This window comes from Eptatretus burgeri, chromosome 11, assembly GCF_056783735.1.
Source record: "Eptatretus burgeri isolate ZD-2024b chromosome 11, Ebu_testis_v1, whole genome shotgun sequence".
Classification (NCBI taxonomy): Eukaryota; Metazoa; Chordata; class Myxini; order Myxiniformes; family Myxinidae; genus Eptatretus; species Eptatretus burgeri.
The window spans coordinates 69,420,240-69,439,776 of record NC_140971.1 but is presented as its reverse complement, the minus strand read 5'-3'; the positions used below and the strand labels follow the sequence as shown (position 1 = coordinate 69,439,776).

The window sequence follows — 19,537 nt, the reverse complement described above, 5'->3', positions numbered from 1 at the left end:
CCATGAAGTTGTGGGAAAGAGTAGTGGAAGCAAGGTTGAGAGGAGAGGTGACGATCTGTGAGCAGCAATATGGGTTTATGCCAGGAAAGAGCACCACTGATGCAATGTTTGCTTTGAGAATGTTGATGGAGAAGTATAGGGAAGGCCAGAAGGAGTTACATTGTGTGTTTGTGGATTTAGAGAAAGCTTATGATAGGGTGCCAAGAGAGGAGTTGTGGTATTGTATGAGGAAGTCGGGAGTGGTGGAGAAGTATGTGAGGATCGTGCAGGATATGTATGAGGACAGTGTGACAGCGGTGAGGTGTGCGGTAGGAATGACGGACCGGTTTAATATAAGGTTAAAGTGGGATTGCACCAAGGATCGACTCTGAGCCCTTTCCTGTTTGCAATGGTGATGGACAGGTTGACAGACGAGATCAGACTGGAGTCTCCATGGACTATGATGTTCGCGGATGACATCATGATCTGTAGCGAGAGTAGGGAGCAGGCTGAGGCGAGCCTCGAGAGGTGGAGGTACGCACTGGAGAGAAGGGGAATGTTAGTCAGTAGGAGTAAGATGGAGTACATGTGCGTAAATGAGAGGGAGGGTGGTGGTATGGTGCGGTTGCAAGGAGTTGAGGTGGGGAAGGTGGATTGGTTTAAATACTTGGGATCAACTGTCCAAAGTAACGGAGAGTGTGGGAGAGAAGTGAAAAAGAGAGTGCAGGCAGGATGGAGTGGGTGGAGAAGAGTTGCAGGAGTGATTTGTGACAGAAGGGTAGCTGCAAGAGTGAAGGGGAAAGTATATAAGACGGTAGTGAGACCAGCTATGTTGTATGGTTTGGAGGCGGTGGCACTAACAATAAGACAGGAAGCGGAGCTGGAGGTGGCATAGTTAAAGATGCTGCAATTCTCTTTTGGAGTGACGAGGATGGATAGGATAAGAAATGAGAATATTAGAGGGACAGCGCAGGTAGGACGGTTTGGAGACAAAGTGAGAGAGGCGAGATTGAGATGGTTTGGACATGTGCACAGGAGGGAAACGGAGTATATCGGGAGAAGGATGTTGAAGATGGAGCCGCCAGGCAGGAGGAGAAGAGGAAGGCCAAAGAAGAGGTTTCTGGATGCGGTGAGGGCGGACATGCGGGTGGTTGGAGTGTCAATGGAAGATGTGGAGGATAGAGCGAAATGGAGACGGTTGATCTGCTGTGGCGACCCCTAACGGGAGCAAGCCGAAAGAGGAAGAAGAATGAGAGCACTTATGATGTCATAAAAAAATTCACACTCATTCCTTATGAGGAGTACTTACTATGTGCCAAGTTTCAATTTTTTCCTTGCGGTTTCAGATACAGTGGTCCAAGGTTTTTTCGTTATTCCAATATGGCTGCCACAACACGTGACGTATGATGTCATAATTATCATTAAAACATTCTACATGAGTAGTCGCACCAATGGTGAAAATTTTGTCTCAATCCGACAAGCAGTTGTGGAGAAAAACAATAAAGTTCTTCGCAGACAAACAAGCAAAGACAAACAAACAAAAACACAGACAGACAAACAGACAGACTCAAATACAATACCCTCTCCGAATCCTTCGGCGAGGGTAAAAATCAACGAAATCATATCAAATCAACATGAAGACACTTTATCAGCTCGCCATTCAGACATGGAATATCCAATCGATACAATGAAAGTCAAACTGACTGTAACAAAAGTTACTTCCTTTCTGGCATATTGGATCTTGATGCTGAGCCAATGAATTTGCTGATCCAAGATAGATTTTACAAATACCCTTCCTGGTTGGAATCTGATCCAGTGTGTTGCTGCATATGTTTTGTTGATGAACATTGATAACAAGATCCTCATAAATGGATTGTTATTCTTGTTAGTCTTTTTTTCAGAATATACATTTGTTGCAAAATTTGCGGTTCGAGTATCATATCAAAAGTGCTTCCAAGTTTGAACAAATAAATCCTGTTATTCTGAACTACACAAAAATGATCAAACATGTCCAGCACAAGTCGTTCCCTGAACACACACGATGTATGTAATTAACGACCAATGTGCAACACATGTACACTTTACTCCAAATACATCACGTAAATTACTTAAACCCCAATTCCTACTATCATCCTCAGTTAGACAGTTAAGGAGATGACAAAACAGACAATGTGAGCTTTCCTTCTTTCCACAGTGCACCTATTGTCCATTGAGTCACAATGAAGAAAAAAAACTACCAATACCACATACTCTCTGTACAATTACAAAATGGCCAGAACAGAACACGGACTTAAAATAGACAGTTAAACACTTGGAACAACGTGGCATTTTGTTTATCTATGGAGGATAGAATAACTCAAATGAAACATACCGTGATGTAGGTAATCAGAGAAACCCGCCACAGGAGATCCATCATGGCTTCCGGAATGCAATAGTTTAATTCGTGAAAGATTTTGTCCAGTTTGTTTCACTCAATGTTCGATGTTTGTATGCTGGGGAACAAGCAAATGATCACTTGACCACAAAACATTCAGTTCAAGGTTTCATCTTTAATGTTGAATCACCTTCACCCCCTGATATCATTTCAATTTCAGTCTGCACCCCCATATTTTATGCATTTATTCATATTCAGGTCATTAAACAGCACAATCGATCTTAACTATCTCACAATACTTCAAACCCCCTTTTCCAAAGATAATCAACTTGCCGTGGAAAAGTAAATATAAACTAGAAGGGCACTCGGGAGAGCCTGATAATGCCTGATCCATGAGAACATATCGGGCCCAATAAATTTTTGAAATATCATGCTGTACAGGACCATATCGTTTTTGGCCCTATCTCTCAATGGTGAAGAATCAATTTAAAAATTAAATAATTCTCGTATCCAGATCCGGATCTTTACCAAAATCGAATCAATTCATCCTTGCAACAAACCCGTGTCCACCTGGTTTCATCTGTATCCGTCCTCAATTTGAGATATCGTGCACACAGACAGACAAATAGACAAACAAGAGAAAGACGTCATGCAGAGCTCAATACTTGCAAAATCCACTCAACCCCCCTCAAGGTTGCCATGGATACATCAAATTGCCAATTTAATCACGATTAAAATTGACGATCTTCATCAAAGCTCAGGTCAATTGGATGAAAACGGATTATTTTTCAGATTTAAATTGATGATCCTGCACTCTCTTCAATCCCACTCTTCCCTCCAGGTCTTCAAAACAGCTGTTCACCACCATCTCTTATCTTCCCCTCTCCAAAACCACGATCTTTTCTACCCCCACTAATCCACCCCAAACTCACCTCCTTCATATTCCCTGCTTTCCTTCCTGAAAGTCCCTGTAGTGTCCATCTTGTTTACCCTGTGTACACAGCCTCATCCCTATCCCTTCCATAGATCTCTTCATGTCTCTGTTCCCCACTGTCTTTGCCTTCCCTCTTCCACCCCTCTTGTCTTCTGCTCCCCTCTTGTTGTACATTCTGTGTCTTAGCTCTCATACGAGCCTCGACAGTGTATACAAAAATAAATAAATTAAAATTAAAAAACTATCAGGAATTCACTTTAGCTGGACCCCATAAAGTTACCACGTTTTAGAAGGCCCCTGAAGAAATACACCGGTGCCTCTCCAAGTTACCATGGTAATAATTCAGCGTGAGGTTGTGAGGGGGAATTTACATTGCACTACTTACTTATCGTGTCCACAAAAACGGCAGTTGCAGTTCACATGGCTAGATGTGGTTCAGCCAAAGCTGAGCACATTGCTGACCCTTATAAACTCTGCCAAATCCGATGCTGTGCAGGGCTGTTCCAGCAGGGGGCATGTCAGGAGATGCTGCATGGTTTGTGGTTCAGTGCCGCAATCACACACAGCGTCCCTATCATTTAAGTATTCCCATTTGGAGAGAGTGACTTTTGTTCGTCCAACAGCAGATCTTAGTCTGTTCAGGCATTTCCGCATTGCATAGCTTGAATCTGCTCCAGGGGGGAGTGCCTCACTCACATTTAGCTCCATTGTTGTTAATGGAAGCTCACACATTGTGCTGAGAAATACACAGTAATTTCTCTGAGCGTAGAGAGAGGAGCATTTTTTGTGGTTGTTTCTTTCTGTCATAGATTATAAAGACGATTTGTAATACAGACAATAACGCTCTTACACATTTGAAAAGAAGTACTCAATGAAAAGCTTTAACTCAAAACTCAATCATTATTTTAATTATTGTCTCATCATAAAAATCCAATGAAATGAAAAGCAGATATTACATATAATGAAACAAATGACATCATGATCAAAACAAATCAATACCGCTGACATATTGAACAAGGTCTGACATATTGAACAAGGTCTGATAGAGAAGTGGCATTCGATCAGAATTATGGTTTTGCCATCAGCTGAACATTTGTGTTCATCATTCTCGATGATGTGAATCACTCATATAAACAAAGCTCCTTCTCCAACACACTCGATTCCTATTGTACACCTTGGAGAATTTTCCACGGTCAAACAAGCATGTTCTTGAGTCTTGAAAACACTGAGTGTCAAATTCAAACACAATGATTGGGACTCTGGATTACCTGATATTTGGTATACCATTCCACTTCTTGGTTCATGAATGGTGAGGAGAGAAGAAACATCTACGATGACAAATGATTCCGGTAATTCGTTAATCATCAAGTGTCCACCATGGGAACAAACTGAATGGTACAAATCAGTTCCACATTGAATGCTGCGGACAACATCACCTGTGGTCTCAAGAATATCGGGTGATCCCACATTTCAAGATCACATCTTCGGTTATATACACCTTCATACAGATGAAAAAAACCGATAGCTTTTGATGGGAGGGGAGGGGTTTAGGGGGTGCGCACCCCCCCCCCCGCAACCACCACCGAGCACTACAGCCGAGCATCTTTTAAAATTGTAGACACAGCCCTTCAGCAGCGACATGAGCTACTGAACACAGCATTAACTACTGGGTTGGCAGTACATCAGCATTTGGAAACAACAGTTAACTGCTAAAAGGATAAAAATCGTATCGGTGTGTATCTTCCAATTCAAAGTGTTCCGTCAGAATTTCCAACCCAAACTGTTTTCGATGCTTGGGGAGCACTGACTGCGATATCACCTGATATGTGGCCTCTTTACCCCCAGGTGGAGAAACCCCCCAGGTGACTGCCATGCTACTTCCTGCCAAGCAGAGCGCCCATTCCAATTTCTCCATCGGGTGGAAACCTGCCTCTGAAACGCTACGGAGCAACTGCAGTTAAATTCAGAAGCAATATATGTCACTTACATCAAGACCGGATAGATGAAGTAAAGGTCCAGAGGACAACACAAGGATTCATCAACAGGACATAAAATTGCCACAATGCATTTGGTTTTTTTTAATGGAGGAAACACTGTGTATTACATTTACATTGTATTTCATGTGTATTTTTGTGTATCTTGTCTGTCACAGCAGGAACAACAAGAAGTGCACACGGTGGAGCACATCACATCCCTCCACCATGCAATGGCTGATCCAAGAAAATATATCAGGTGCAAGAAATATATCGTTTTTCAACCTCTCATAATTCAATCTCTCAATTAATTCAATCTCTCAATTAAATTTAAAATTCAAATGTTAAATTAATATAAAAAATAAAATCTCGTATCCGGATCCTCATCAAAATCAAATCAATTCGTCCTTGTCGCACACCCAACCTTTCCATCAAGTTCTATCCGGATCAGTGCACGTGTTGAGATGTTTTGCACACAAACAGACAAACAAAGAAGACGACGTCGTGCAGAGAAGATACTTACAGTATTCCCTCCTTGGCCATATTGTGGCCATATTTGGACATCAAATGACATAATTTAAATATTCTTGAGCAAGGGAAAACATCACTAACAACCAATTCGATTTTATAGCCAAAAATTAAATTTATAAAACCCCAAATGATTATCTTACCCATGATCACCATACCCTGTTCCTAGAGGAGATAGATATGCATTACACCAGTCCAATTAACAATGGCAGTGAACGCTAAGAAAATACAGTCGAGGCACACCCTGTTGACCTGAGGGGAAGGTAGATTTTTGCAGGCAAGAACTTGGGCTCGTTGCTGGGTTGAAGGTTATGAAAAGGATCAGAGAGGTGACCCAGAGTCCCAGCCGAGTTCAGCCCCTTGTAGCAGCAGTTCAAAAGAGCTATGCATGTTGGATACAGTCACGGTGGCTGCACAAGCCCCCAGCCGCACCACTGAATACATGTTGCAGGGGACTCGCCGAGTGGCTGTCAGGGCCTTCGTTGTGCATTGAGGTAGCCACAGCAAGTGCACGATGTATTTGCAGAGCAGCACTCCATGTTTCCACGCTTGCCTGGCCGGTCTGGCCTCACAAAACGGCGACGTCAGTTCTTGCCCAAGCTTCTCAGTGGGGGTTTTTTCCACATTGTTCATCTAATCTCCTCAGGAAGGGGGTAGCTTAATGATCACGTGTTGAATGCCCAATCACTCAAATCTGGGTTCTCTCCATCGTCCAATCTTTTGGTTGAAATTCTTTCAAAGCTCCACTTGACGAAATCGTACAGTGCATCACAGACTGCTTTCAACACTCCGAAACAAACAAAGCATCAATTAAACACCAATCAACAAACTTCGTGGGTTTATGTATTTCCACAACACTGATAAAGGTTCTTACAAAATGCATTCAACTTGCATTATTTGTCCTATCAATATTTTATCCCTTTCCTTGTTATTTTTTCCTTTCCAAAACATGCTAAAATACACAGAAATCTCAGTTGTACATATACTCAAAACATTCATCTCATTTGCTATTTCCATGTGAAAGCAAACAGTCTTTATCAGGGTTCCAATTTGTAATCAATAATTCTTTTCACCAAAAAAATATTCCATTATCTATACAAAAATATGAAAGTTAGCTACTTCTTTCAAGTACCGAATCCAACGCATTTCGATTTTTCACAATTACCATTTTAACATTTGCAATCATTATCTGCTAAACAATCCAGAGTTTCATTCACAAGCAGTTCCAGAGCAACTGCCATTATTTATTTATTTTTTCCTGTTAACTTGGCACTTTCGTGCTGATGAAAGATGGTCGTCAGTGTTAGAAATACCTCAACTTACTTATGTAAACGTACAAGAAGTACCACTCAATAAAAATCATGCACTTGTCCAATTAATCAGAAGACAGATAACATAGGTAATATTTAAATTGGCTTGAAGCATCATTGCACTCTTTTCAATATATTGTTGTGGATTCGCACCCGCCGGTGTGCTGACGGCCACGTAACTCGAATCGCGGCACGTCGCCCACCGGACGGACAATCCAGTTGTGACCCTCTCGGACTAACGCCGGGAACCAGTCACGGGTGGACCTTTCGGTCTCACCGCGATCGAGCCAATCAGCCCCCGCGTGGGATAGGGTTGCTCGCCAAATTCGACCTACCTAAGTACCCACGCGGAGGGTAGACCGGGCGATCGCACCTCGCCGCAGGTCGACTTCGGACACGGGCCACTTAAGCGACCCGTTCCGTACTATCAGAATAACCGAGCGGTGTTATCGTCGACCTCGACGGTTCGATTAATTATCGGGCGTATTCAGCCCACTACCAACCCTTTACGTGAAGCAAGATGGGGATTCAATAGAGGAAAAGACGAAGCGAAGCGGGAGAACAGTTCAATAATAAAGCACATTTATTCGCGGCACACGGGAAGCACACATATACAATTCCACCAAATGCACACAGAAAAGAAAAACACAATTCAATTTACACAAAAAGCAAATATAAAAGCGAAAACACAATGCAGAGCTAATACCGACTACCGAGCACACGGCAACACTTATACAATTCTACTTCACAGACGGCGCCGACAACACATACCCAAAACCAAGGAAAAGAGTACCCTCAAGGATGAGGCGGGCCTGAGGCCGAGACCGGGTCGCGCCTACCCGTCTGGTGATGAGACGCGGAGCGGCGATGGCGCCTCAACTCCGCGGGCCTCGCGGACAGTGTCTGGTAGGGGGTGGGAAAGGGGCCCCCTTGGTCGCACTATCTCAGCGCGGGGGGAAACAGGAGGGGGTTGCTGATGCTCGGGGTATAGAGGATTTTTATTGTCCCGCGACGAGCGTCTCCACCTCGGCCAGGTCGCGCTGTCGGCCTCCCTGGGGTGCAGCTCCCTGCACGACGCGAGCACCCCCTCGTCTGCCCTCGCCGCCTCTCCACAGCTCCGTCCCCTCCGTTCCGACTCCAACGCACACGACGACCAGCTCCTTCTTGCCAACTCTACCGCACGCGAAGTCTTGACTCACTGTTCCCTCTCGACTCTCCTACTCTCCTACTCTCTTGCTCACTTTCTCCCTGGACTGACGAACACGGTCCTTTTATCAGCCCCGCAGCTTCGCCCTCTCATCTTTGACCCCCTCCCTTCGACCTTTCACCTCGCTCCCCATTGGCCCGAGAAAAAGTGGGCGTGAAGGCTTTTTGATCCGTTTTTGAAGCACAAAATCCGTGATTTTGTACACGCCGTTCGGCGCGCGCCCTGCACGAGTCCAACACCGGTACCCACAGCGGCGCAAGAACGGTGGCGATGCGACGGTTGCGAGGTGTGACGTGAAGGTCGTGGCGGTTGTGGTGAAGCGGCGTTGTGGTTGGTGGTTGATGTTGTGGTTGTGGTGGTAATCATGGCGGTTGGTCCAAAATAAAGATAGTTAAAGAAAAACGGCTATCCTGTAGAGTCGCAGCACGCATAAATGACATGTATTCCCACTAGACAACGGGTTTGGGCCTAATTACACATGTACTTACCGAGATATCTCACCTAAGGGACCTGAATGGTGGTTTGCGAATTTGGTAACCACAACACTACCCCCTCCCCTTTTTACAGACTCGTCCCGAGTCGTCAAATTTTCGTGTGCCATCATGTGTAGTTTTCCCCTAGTACATTTTACCTACGGATCCCTGAGTGCGACATTCATGGTATTCGTGTCCCCAAAATAAATAACCTGAGGGCTGCGTAACTATCCAAACAAACTCACTCACACGGACGACTTAAATAAAATTGCCGGCGCTAGGACAGACATGCCGGGGGCGCACTCATATTTACAGCACATCTTAACCTTAACTTACAAATTTTACACTAAACCATGGCCCAGGATCATTGAACTCTGCAAAAGAAAAGCAGTTAGCAGGGAGCCAGGCTGCCCACATGCAGTCTCTGGCTCAAACAATGCAGGTGACAGGGAACGTGGCTGGCTACTCACACGCAGTCCAAGGCCTTCCCTTTTGAACTGAACGCAGTGAACCACAACGGTGCATGGGCTGCACAACGCAGTCTCCGTGCCAGCTCAAGTGGCACACGCAATGAGCGCAACGAATGGATAGATGAATGGTTGGACGCAAACACGGTGCACGGGCCGCCACTGCAGGCCCGTGTTGTAGCTGCCAACAGGGCAGTTCTCGCAGCTTGCAAACTGTTGCCTTGCGGATCCTGGCGCACATGGAAATGAACAGGGGGGGCAAAGCAAAATTGAACGGGGCTGGTGAACGTGGGCAGTGGGCATGGCATGGCAAAGGCAGCAGGCAAACACAGCCCGCAGAAGAAGGCCGCTGCAGGCAAACACAGCCCGCAGATGAACTGGCCGGCACAGGCCTTGAAGTACCACAGCTGCAGATGAACTGGCCGGCACAGGCCTTGCAGAAAAACAGCCAGCCGGCAGACGATCCAGCCGGCACAGGCCTTGCAGCACAGCAGCTGCAGATAAAGTTGGCCAGCTTTTGCCATCAGTGGAAGTTGGTGGAGGGAGTGCGGTGGTGCTGGCCACTTGGAAGGCGGGCTCGGACCTACCTACCTGTCTCCCTCCCAACCTATCGCCTTTGCCTGTCACTGTACATACCCACTCCCTTAATTTGTCAAACCCCAATTTAGCCCCAACTTATTTTTTTTATTTTTTTTTATTTTTACTTCCCCACTATAAATCGTCCCCGAACCCCCTTTATCGTCCTTGTTCGGCTAACCTATCCTGTCACCTAGCCTACTCCCAACCCCTACGTTCCCTTCCCGGAGGGGAATAAGGGAGAGCTAACGTCCTGTGTCGAGGCCCAACGAAGCCTCAGAATGGCCTCCCCAGAGTTCGGCGATCTATAACCAAAGTGGGTCCAGCGGCCCACAACGACAGCGAGGGGATGGATGGTGCGGAGGGGTACACTTCCTAATCTACCCTATCCATTTAACTGCTAAACTACCCCGGGGCTTTCAACAAGCGCCTCTCGCTTAAACTGTTGGTTCTATAAACCCAGATTCCCGTCGCCTGTGTTGGTGTCCTCACAATTTCGGGCCTCGCCCCCCAATTTTCTCTCCGTGCCCTCACACGGTCTCATGGCTGGGACACGTGGCTCCCTTTGGCAGGCACGACCCTCTGCCGATTCTCCCGCTATGGCACTACACTGCCTCTGAGCCTACCAGCTCCCTAACACCGGGGAGTGCCCCCCATGGCACCTCCCCTGAAACGCACACGTGGCAGGCCGGCCTCCCGGGCCCCTTTCCGAGGGTCACCCGTGCCCACAACACTGCCCACGCGGCTAATGGCGCCCCGGGCCCCCGCACCAAGCAGGCGCACCCGTGCCCACTACTCTATCCCGGCCCCCCATGGGCCCATGGCCTACCGCGGCCGACTAGCCTGGTGCCCGGGGTACCCACTCAGCGATACTCACCTTTCGCAGCCACGCTCCCAAGCCCGTCAACAGGGCTCCTGCACCCCTCCAAATGGGTTTCGAGCCTACTTTCCCACCAACAGCAAAACGACCTCCATTTTTCAATTTGACTAACCCAGCTAACTCACTTTACTCTGACCCCGGGGTCCCTTGGGCGGGAGTCACTCCTCCCCCCAATCACTCATCGCACCATGCATTCCCCATTCACTCCACACACACAGACCCGCTGGCTTCACTCACTCACCAAGCACATGCTTCCACTCCACTCACCAACAACTCTTCAACACACACACCACTGAACTCTGCCATCCTTCTAACTACCTCCCCTAACTAACTCGTGCTCCCACGTCGTCCCTTAAACTACAGCACGTTCCTTTTAACACTACGTAGCTAAACTACGTCCCCTCTACACATCCACAAGTCTGTCACTGTCTCCTAATCTCTTTAATCAATTTCCCCACCTAAATCTGGCTACAATCCCTCCAACTAATCCATTCCACAGACTCCATGAGGACTTACCCCTGCCCCATGAAGTCGGTCTAACTAAGCTAACCCTTCCCCCTAACTAGTTTCCATCCTGTGCCCAGGGTCAAGGGGGTCTTCCACCCCTTGCCCAGGAATCCTGTGTACCCGAAAGTGAGGCTTGTTCTTTTCTTTTTTTTCTTTACATGCGCAGCGCCAGCGCGGCAACTCGCGCACTTTGCACCTGCCCGTGACGTCATGCAGCTGCACGTGTTCCTCGTCCCTCCTTGGACGGTACCATCCGGCAGAGATACCCCTCCTGCCGGATTCCAACCCCACGTGCAGCCATGGCGTCACCGTGCGCATAAAAAAAAACACAAGCCCCACGTCTCGAGGGGTTCCCCACGCGAACACATGTGCTTTGCATGTTGGAGCTTAACACACACGATCGCGTGGAGAACCCGTCCGGTCCAAATCCGTTATCCCGCCTAAACTTTGTCCGTCCGCGGGATCGGCAAATCCACCGCGTGCGTTTCCGGACCGGGACTTCACTCTCGCAAGCGAGCACGTGGCGGTCTCGTGCGTTGCACAGCACGGACCTCGTGCTCACTGCTGGGTGAACCCGGCCCAGTCCCCGAAACAACTACAGCCGCTACTCGGCTTTCTTTCTTTACATGTCGCCGTCGTCGCCTCCATTCCACCCACGCACACCTGCGTGTTACGACGCACACAGTCCACTCCATCACATTCACACCGGGAGACGCGGCTGCGTGCTCCCGCATGCCAACCGACATCTCCCTCACATACCGCTCTCTCACACACACGGTCTCCCTTGCACTCGGCCGTTCACTCCCGCGTGCCTCACTACTCACACAAACCATACTACTCACACACGCGGGGGCACTCACCCGCGGTGCCTCACTCACACTCCGTGCCTCATCCACACACGCGGGGGCACTCACCCGCGGTGCCTCATCCACACACCGTCCCTCACTCACACACGCGGGGGCACTCAACCGCGGTGCCTCATCCACACACGGCGTGCTGGGAAGCACGTACCCTGGCACCATCGCCACCACACCACTCACACACGGGGTCGCTTCCACACACGGGGACGCACTCACACCTTGCACCACACACACAGGGACAACCACACTGGGGATTCGTGTCCCCACAAGGGTCTCCGGGGCCTCTATACCCCCCAAGCTCTCCAAGCACCTGTCCACAGCACCTCTCCCCTCGACCTCGCAAAGCACGACCGAACCCACCTGGTCGTGACTCGCCTCAGGGGGGCATACTCCCTCCCCTCGTTCCTGGAGGAGGCCATCCAGGTGCTCGCACTGGGTCTCTACCCAGTCCGCCAGCTCACCCCCATTATCCTCCACTACCTCCGTGTGTGTGTGCGCGTCACTTACCCCGTCTTCATCATGTTGTCTCTCCTCTATTTTGTCTGTCTCCCGTGTCTCTATACATTTTCTCTCCTGGTTCCTTTTTTCTGTCTCTTCCTGGTTCCTTTTCCTTTCCCATCTGAGTCGTTCTTTCTCTCTGAGCCCCATTAGCTGTTCGTTCTCCCTCCGTTTTAGTTGTTCAATTTCACACTCATAGAGTTGTTGTTTTCTTTCCCACTGTTCCTCCTGCTCTTTGTTTTCCAATCTCATCGTTTCTTTCAATTGGCTCATTTCCTTCCTGTGTTTCATTCGCTGTTCTCTCACTACTCTTCCTCGTTTCCTCTCCTGTCCTTCCTTCTCCAGTTTCATGGTTTGCTTCATTTGGTTAATCTCCTTTTTGTGTTTCATTTGCTGCTGTCTCATTACTCTTCTTCGTTTCCTCTCCTGTCCTTCCTTCTCCAGTTTCATGGTTTTCTTCATTTGGTTAATCTCCTGTTTGTGTTTCATTCGCTGTTCTTTGTCTATCTCCTCGTACTCCAGCCTCAGCTTTTCTTTCAATTGGTCAACCTCAGATTCATGTTCTTTTTGTTTTCTATTCCATTGTTCCTCTCGTTCTTCCCTCTCCAATCTCGTTGTGTCCTTCAATCTCCTGATTTCTCCTTCCTGCTTCATTCCTTGCTCCTTTACTATCTCCTCGTATTCAAACCTATTTTTTTCCTTTTGTCGTTCAGTTTCAAATTCATACTCTTTCAGTTTTCTATTCCACTGTCTTTCTTGTTCCTGCTTCTGCAATCTCGTCATTTCTTTCAACTGACTGATTTCTTTCTCCTGTCTCATTCGTTCTTCCTTCATTACTCTTTCTTGTTCCTCATTCTTTAGTCTGGCCTTCGCTTCCAGCTGTTCGATCTGTACAGTGTGGTTTCTTAAAGTTTCATTTTCCGTTCTCTTCCTTTCCTCTTTTAACACTCTCAGTTCGTTTTGTAGTTCCCTCTCTTTGTTTTGGTGTTTCTGTAACTCAGAAACTTTCTTTTCCAATTCCTTTCTCATCTCCGCACACTCAGACTTTGCTTTGGCTTCGAACTGTTCTTCCGGCTTGCGCTTGTGGTTTTCTACCAGTCTTCCCAGTTCCTCTGTCTCCGTTTTTCCCTCCAGTCCCAGCTTATCAACTCTCTTCGTCATGTCTTGAAGTCTTTTCTCACACTCCACCGTTTCGACCTTCAATCCCTCCTCTGTCTCCTCCTGGCTTTCTTTTAATTGGTTTTTCGCTTCGAGTGCGTTTCCATCCATTTTTTTATTTTCCATTTGTTGCGTATTTCTCTTCATTTCGTTGTTCCCTTCTTTCATTCCGTCAATTATGCTCTGCACGAGTTCCATAACGTGCTGTATTGTCACCTGCCCTGGCCACTCCCACTGACTACATTTAGCGGTGGGGTTATAATAAAAAAACCGACCAGATGAACGGCATCGATGCCTTTCCCAACCTTCTGGTACGGGTTTCTCTTGCACGGTGATCTCGTCCTGAGCCATGGATTCTACATTACTATTACACATACCTAATCCACCCGGCACCCGCTCGCCTTGAGACGCCATCTTGCTTCTCGTGAAGGGTTAATTTAGCTCGCCCGTAATTTGGAGGGAATCGGGGGTCGCTTCTCTCACCCCTGGACCGAGTCCCGTGAATTTAGCCGGAGACAGGAGAGCCCGTTTTCCTGTTCTCCAATACCAGTGCCGCGAGGAGGGCGATGAATTTGTATCGCACGACCTGACACCAGTGTTGCGGATTCGCGCCCGCCGGCGTGCTGACGGCCACGTAACTCGAATCGCGGCACGTCGCCCACCGGACGGACAATCCAGTCGTGACCCTCTCGGACTAACGCCGGGAACCAGTCACGGGTGGACCTTTCGGTCTCACCGCGATCGAGCCAATCAGCCCCCGCGTGGGATAGGGTTGCTCGCCGACCCGACCTACCTAAGTACCCACGCGGAGGGTAGACCGGGCGATCGCACCTCGCCGCAGGTCGACTTCGGACACGGACCACTTAAGCGACCCGTTCCGTACTATCAGAATAACCGAGCGGTGTTATCGTCGACCTCGACGGTTCGATTAATTATCGGGCGTATTCAGCCCACTACCAACCCTTTACGTGAAGCAAGATGGGGATTCAATAGAGGAAAAGACGAAGCGAAGCAGGAGAACAGTTCAATAATAAAGCACATTTATTCGCGGCACACGGGAAGCACACATATACAATTCCACCAAATGCACACAGAAAAGAAAAACACAATTCAATTTACACAAAAAGCAAATATAAAAGCGAAAACACAATGCAGAGCTAATACCGACTACCGAGCACACGGCAACACTTATACAATTCTACTTCACAGACGGCGCCGACAACACATACCCAAAACCAAGGAAAAGAGTACCCTCAAGGATGAGGCGGGCCTGAGGCCGAGACCGGGTCGCGCCTACCCGTCTGGTGATGAGACGCGGAGCGGCGATGGCGCCTCAACTCCGCGGGCCTCGCGGACAGTGTCTGGTAGGGGGTGGGAAAGGGGCCCCCTTGGTCGCACTATCTCAGCGCGGGGGGAAACAGGAGGGGGTTGCTGATGCTCGGGGTATAGAGGATTTTTATTGTCCCGCGACGAGCGTCTCCACCTCGGCCAGGTCGCGCTGTCGGCCTCCCTGGGGTGCAGCTCCCTGCACGACGCGAGCACCCCCTCGTCTGCCCTCGCCGCCTCTCCACAGCTCCGTCCCCTCCGTTCCGACTCCAACGCACACGACGACCAGCTCCTTCTTGCCAACTCCACCGCCCGCGAAGTCTTGACTCACTGTTCCCTCTCGACTCTCCTACTCTCCTACTCTCCCACTCTCTTGCTCACTTTCTCCCTGGACTGACGAACACGGTCCTTTTATCAGCCCCGTAGCTTCGCCCTCTCATCTTTGACCCCCTCCCTTCGACCTTTCACCTCGCTCCCCATTGGCCCGAGAAAAAGTGGGCGTGAAGGCTTTTTGATCCGTTTTTGAAGCACAAAATCCGTGATTTTGTACACGCCGTTCGGCGCGCGCCCTGCACGAGTCCAACACCGGTACCCACAGCGGCGCAAGAACGGTGGCGATGCGACGGTTGCGAGGTGTGACGTGAAGGTCGTGGCGGTTGTGGTGAAGCGGCGTTGTGGTTGGTGGTTGATGTTGTGGTTGTGGTGGTAATCATGGCGGTTGGTCCAAAATAAAGATAGTTAAAGAAAAACGGCTATCCTGAAGAGTCGCAGCACGCATAAATGACATGTATTCCCACTAGACAACGGGTTTGGGCCTAACTACACATGTACTTACCGAGATATCTCACCTAAGGGACCTGAATGGTGGTTTGCGAATTTGGTAACCACAACAATATAATTCTTTTATTTTGACCGATTTAACATTTATTTCATTGTTATGTTTTCTGTACTCCGCAAAATTCTCGTTTATTCTTTTGTTTGTCTTTCCACAAATTGTAGTCATTTTATCTAAATTACAGTCAGGTCAGTATCATCTCCTAATCAGTGAGAGCAATACAGTTACAATACATGGTACAATTCCTAATTCCATTTCATTGATTTCATGATTGCTGTTGGTCTCGCCATTCTTTATCATCTTATATATTATTTCCGAGTTTGTGGTTTCGTGTTGCGCTATCTTCGACTTTGTTCAGCGCTCGAGTAACGTGATATTCGGCTTACATTATCTCAAAGACCATACGAGGTGCATGGTACAAAAAAGTAAATAAAATGGTTCTGAAACAGTGAAATCGTATTCCACTTACTGCATTAAAGTAAAATTACTACTGATACTCTGCATCAGTTCCTTTCTCAAACACACCCACCCCAACATGTTGCTTAGAGCGCGGGTTATGCTCGTTCTGCATTATGGTTATGTAAATACCATGGTTTTTTTCCTTATAACTTGATTTCTAATATGTAGTGTTGACCAATCTGTCGATCAATTTTATAACAGAGACCCTTTTTCAATATTATGTAAGTACCTTAACTTAATATATTATTATCTTGATTCAATTCTCAGTAACTTTTTCCTATCCTCAATTAACAGATTATCAAAGTCCTAAGGTAAAGGATTCTCAATTTGCAATCTCAAAACAAAAGTTTATATCAATTATGACCAAAAGAAAAATCATGGTTCGTTCCCAATTAGTTATTTTCCCCCAATTTTCCTATTTTTATGAGCTTAGTCTGAAAGTAACTAACACCGTTTCCATACACTATCTCCATTTCTTATGTATTTGACAACCAATCCGGTAAAAGGTGTGTGAAAATCACTTTTCTGATTAATATCACATACAAACATTATCATGAGTATCACTTGTTGGTCCCATTGATCCTAAGATTATCCCCATCACCACCATTACAGGTCAAAACACACTGGTGTAACGTGTCTAGGTGTCCGCAAAACATTGTGCAGATCACACCTGTGTGTTCGGTTATCATAATTCACAAAATAGATTCCCAATTAATTCAAAGATAAGTTATTCACAGGAGTAATGATTAAACATGAGTAATTCACAGCAATATCATTGTCATCACAGAGCGATTCCATCCATCCATCAAACCCTTTCTGCTGTCCAAGCATTTAAATCCCCCTTAACATCCAATCTACATTATTCCAATCCTCTACCATTGTGACAATAAACAGAATTATCCGATGAAATCTAATGAATTTACCCTGACAGGTAGAGGCCCATATAAACACAACAGACATGTTTTTCCCTGTCCGTTTCCCGCACAGAAAGCTATGCAATGAATCTCAACGTATCAGGAGGCAATTAGGCCCATCAATCCTGTGTAATCATGGCGTGTGGTGTAAGTCCTTCTCTTTCCTTCATTAGTTCGCGCTCTCTGGCGGTTTGTTTCACCTCCACCGCCGCTCCTTCGTTCCAGATCGATGTCGTTGCTCAGCAACCATTCCTCTACATCCCATAATCCTCCGCACCTCGGTCTCGCGTCGCTCACCATCCAAACTGTTGTCCAATGTCGGTAAAATTGTACAGTACACAAAGAGCACGAATCTTCGCAGATACGGTGGCCGTGAAGATTAAAAAAAAACGCGTTTTAAAATACCAACTCCATGCACATTTCAACACAATAGCTACCAAACCATTAAAACTTGCTGGGTTGAGCAACCAGAAGATTACGGTGGCCGTGAAGATTAAAAAAAAACGCGTTTTAAAATACCAACTCCATGCACATTTCAACACAATAGCTACCAAACCATTAAAACTTGCTGGGTTGAGCAACCAGAAGATTACCTTCACAATGCCTGCGATAGCTCGCCCCCCCTCAAATGGACTTCACTTTCATCTCATCCCCTAGCTAAGGTGAGATTCAAACATTGTGGAGAGGATTGGCCAATCACATCACACCATTACCGTCACCACTGAAGCAAATGCTCACCTGCACCCACCACTCGCTCACCTTTTCTTTCGCACACTCTCTCTAATTAACTATAAACTATGGAGGTTCAAAATGTACTAACATGAACACAAAACCTCCCAACAGCATCCAACACCAGGAGCTTCAAAATCAATAGCCAACCATAGCCAACCAACCAACCAACAATAGCCAACCAGCATGGCTACCAAAGCAAAACTACTCCACATTCAACCGTGTGATTTTAAAACCCTTCCATAAAACTCCCTCCTGTGCATCCCTCCTTCAGTACACTGCTCTCTTGGCACAGCCCAGACGTTACACATGTGAAAACAGCAGACACTTTGTAACACCCACCAAACAACAACAGATAGCTCCACTCCGGCGCCAACCGGCACACGAAGCACCCACCAAACACAGGCCGGCAAGTCATCGCCGGCATTCACCTCGCATCAATATCAGAATAGCCTTTGTATAGATACCGAGTAGCTCGATGTTGGGCCACGCCGGAAATGACGTTTTTTTTTTCCTCCGGTCACGAAGCCCAATCAACAACAACCGCAAATAACATTTATTACCGCCAAAAGGATTGTCGTTCTCTATGTCCGAGAATGCGTGCACTCATTTCCGAACAATAAAAATCGAGCAATCCTTGGTTTCAACAGTTTCAACATATATTTCTTAGAATCAATCTCGTATCCTGAATGTAATTCGATTCGGCCGCGTGATGACGTCATCACGCACTCACACAAACCTGTAAAGTCGATCAGCCTTATGAAACATGCAAGGTGGAAACAGAACTGAATTTGAATTTAAAATCAAAATGATGCTCCGAAGAAACTATCCATTTATCACGTATCACGTACAGTGTTCAAAGCCAAAACAGCATACAGAGTTTATCGGACCATGAGAAAACCCAAGCCTTGGTCCATTTGACATCCCACAGCTTAACCACAGCACGAGTACTGTAGGGAATTCTCACACATAATCTCCAAACTGTCTGCCGAAGTGGTTTTAATTATTCAATTCCCTATAGAGTTCACACACAGACACAGACAGACACAGACAGATACACACACACCGGTAAAAACTCTCAATGGCATTCGCCCATCACAATGAATTAACAACACGTGCAGAATCAGTCATCATCGTCCTTCCTCCGGATTTGGTGTGCGCAATTCACCTCGTCCAAAGTCTTCACATTTACGATGACGACCAATCATTATCTCCATACAAACATACAAGTTGTTCCACACATACAAGTTCCAGGTTGGAACACTCAACTTACGTCGAACACAAAACTCAACCTTCCCCACCACATTGTATTCGCCTCCTCGCTCGTTTACCTTGTGTACATCCTGTCTCAGCTTGTGACCCCGTTAGCCAAGCTGCTACCACTCTCCAGGGTGTTTCATTCTGTCTCGAGCATCCCACTCTGCCCTCCGTCAACACAGAGCTGACGGTGTGTCCTATCTTTGGATCTAAGGACCCGGTCAGCGAGAAGGGATCCTGTCTTCCCGCTGTCCATGTTATCCAGCCCTGTACTCCCTTACAACATGTTCCTT

General features: G+C 47.2%; 1 pseudogene across 1 annotated transcript in view; it reads right to left on the bottom strand.

Annotated features, from left to right (window-relative positions):
- The window catches only part of LOC147017313 (tumor necrosis factor receptor superfamily member 6-like), a 60,237-nt pseudogene extending 41,744 nt beyond the window's left edge, over window positions 1-18,493 (bottom strand). The window contains exons 1-3 of the transcript XR_015049438.1: window positions 18,455-18,493; window positions 4,556-6,575; window positions 2,351-2,471 (exon numbers count right to left, since the gene is read on the bottom strand). The product of XR_015049438.1 is annotated as a tumor necrosis factor receptor superfamily member 6-like (transcript). The remainder of the gene's footprint in view (window positions 1-2,350; window positions 2,472-4,555; window positions 6,576-18,454) is intronic.
- Between the last annotated feature and the right edge of the window lie 1,044 nt (window positions 18,494-19,537).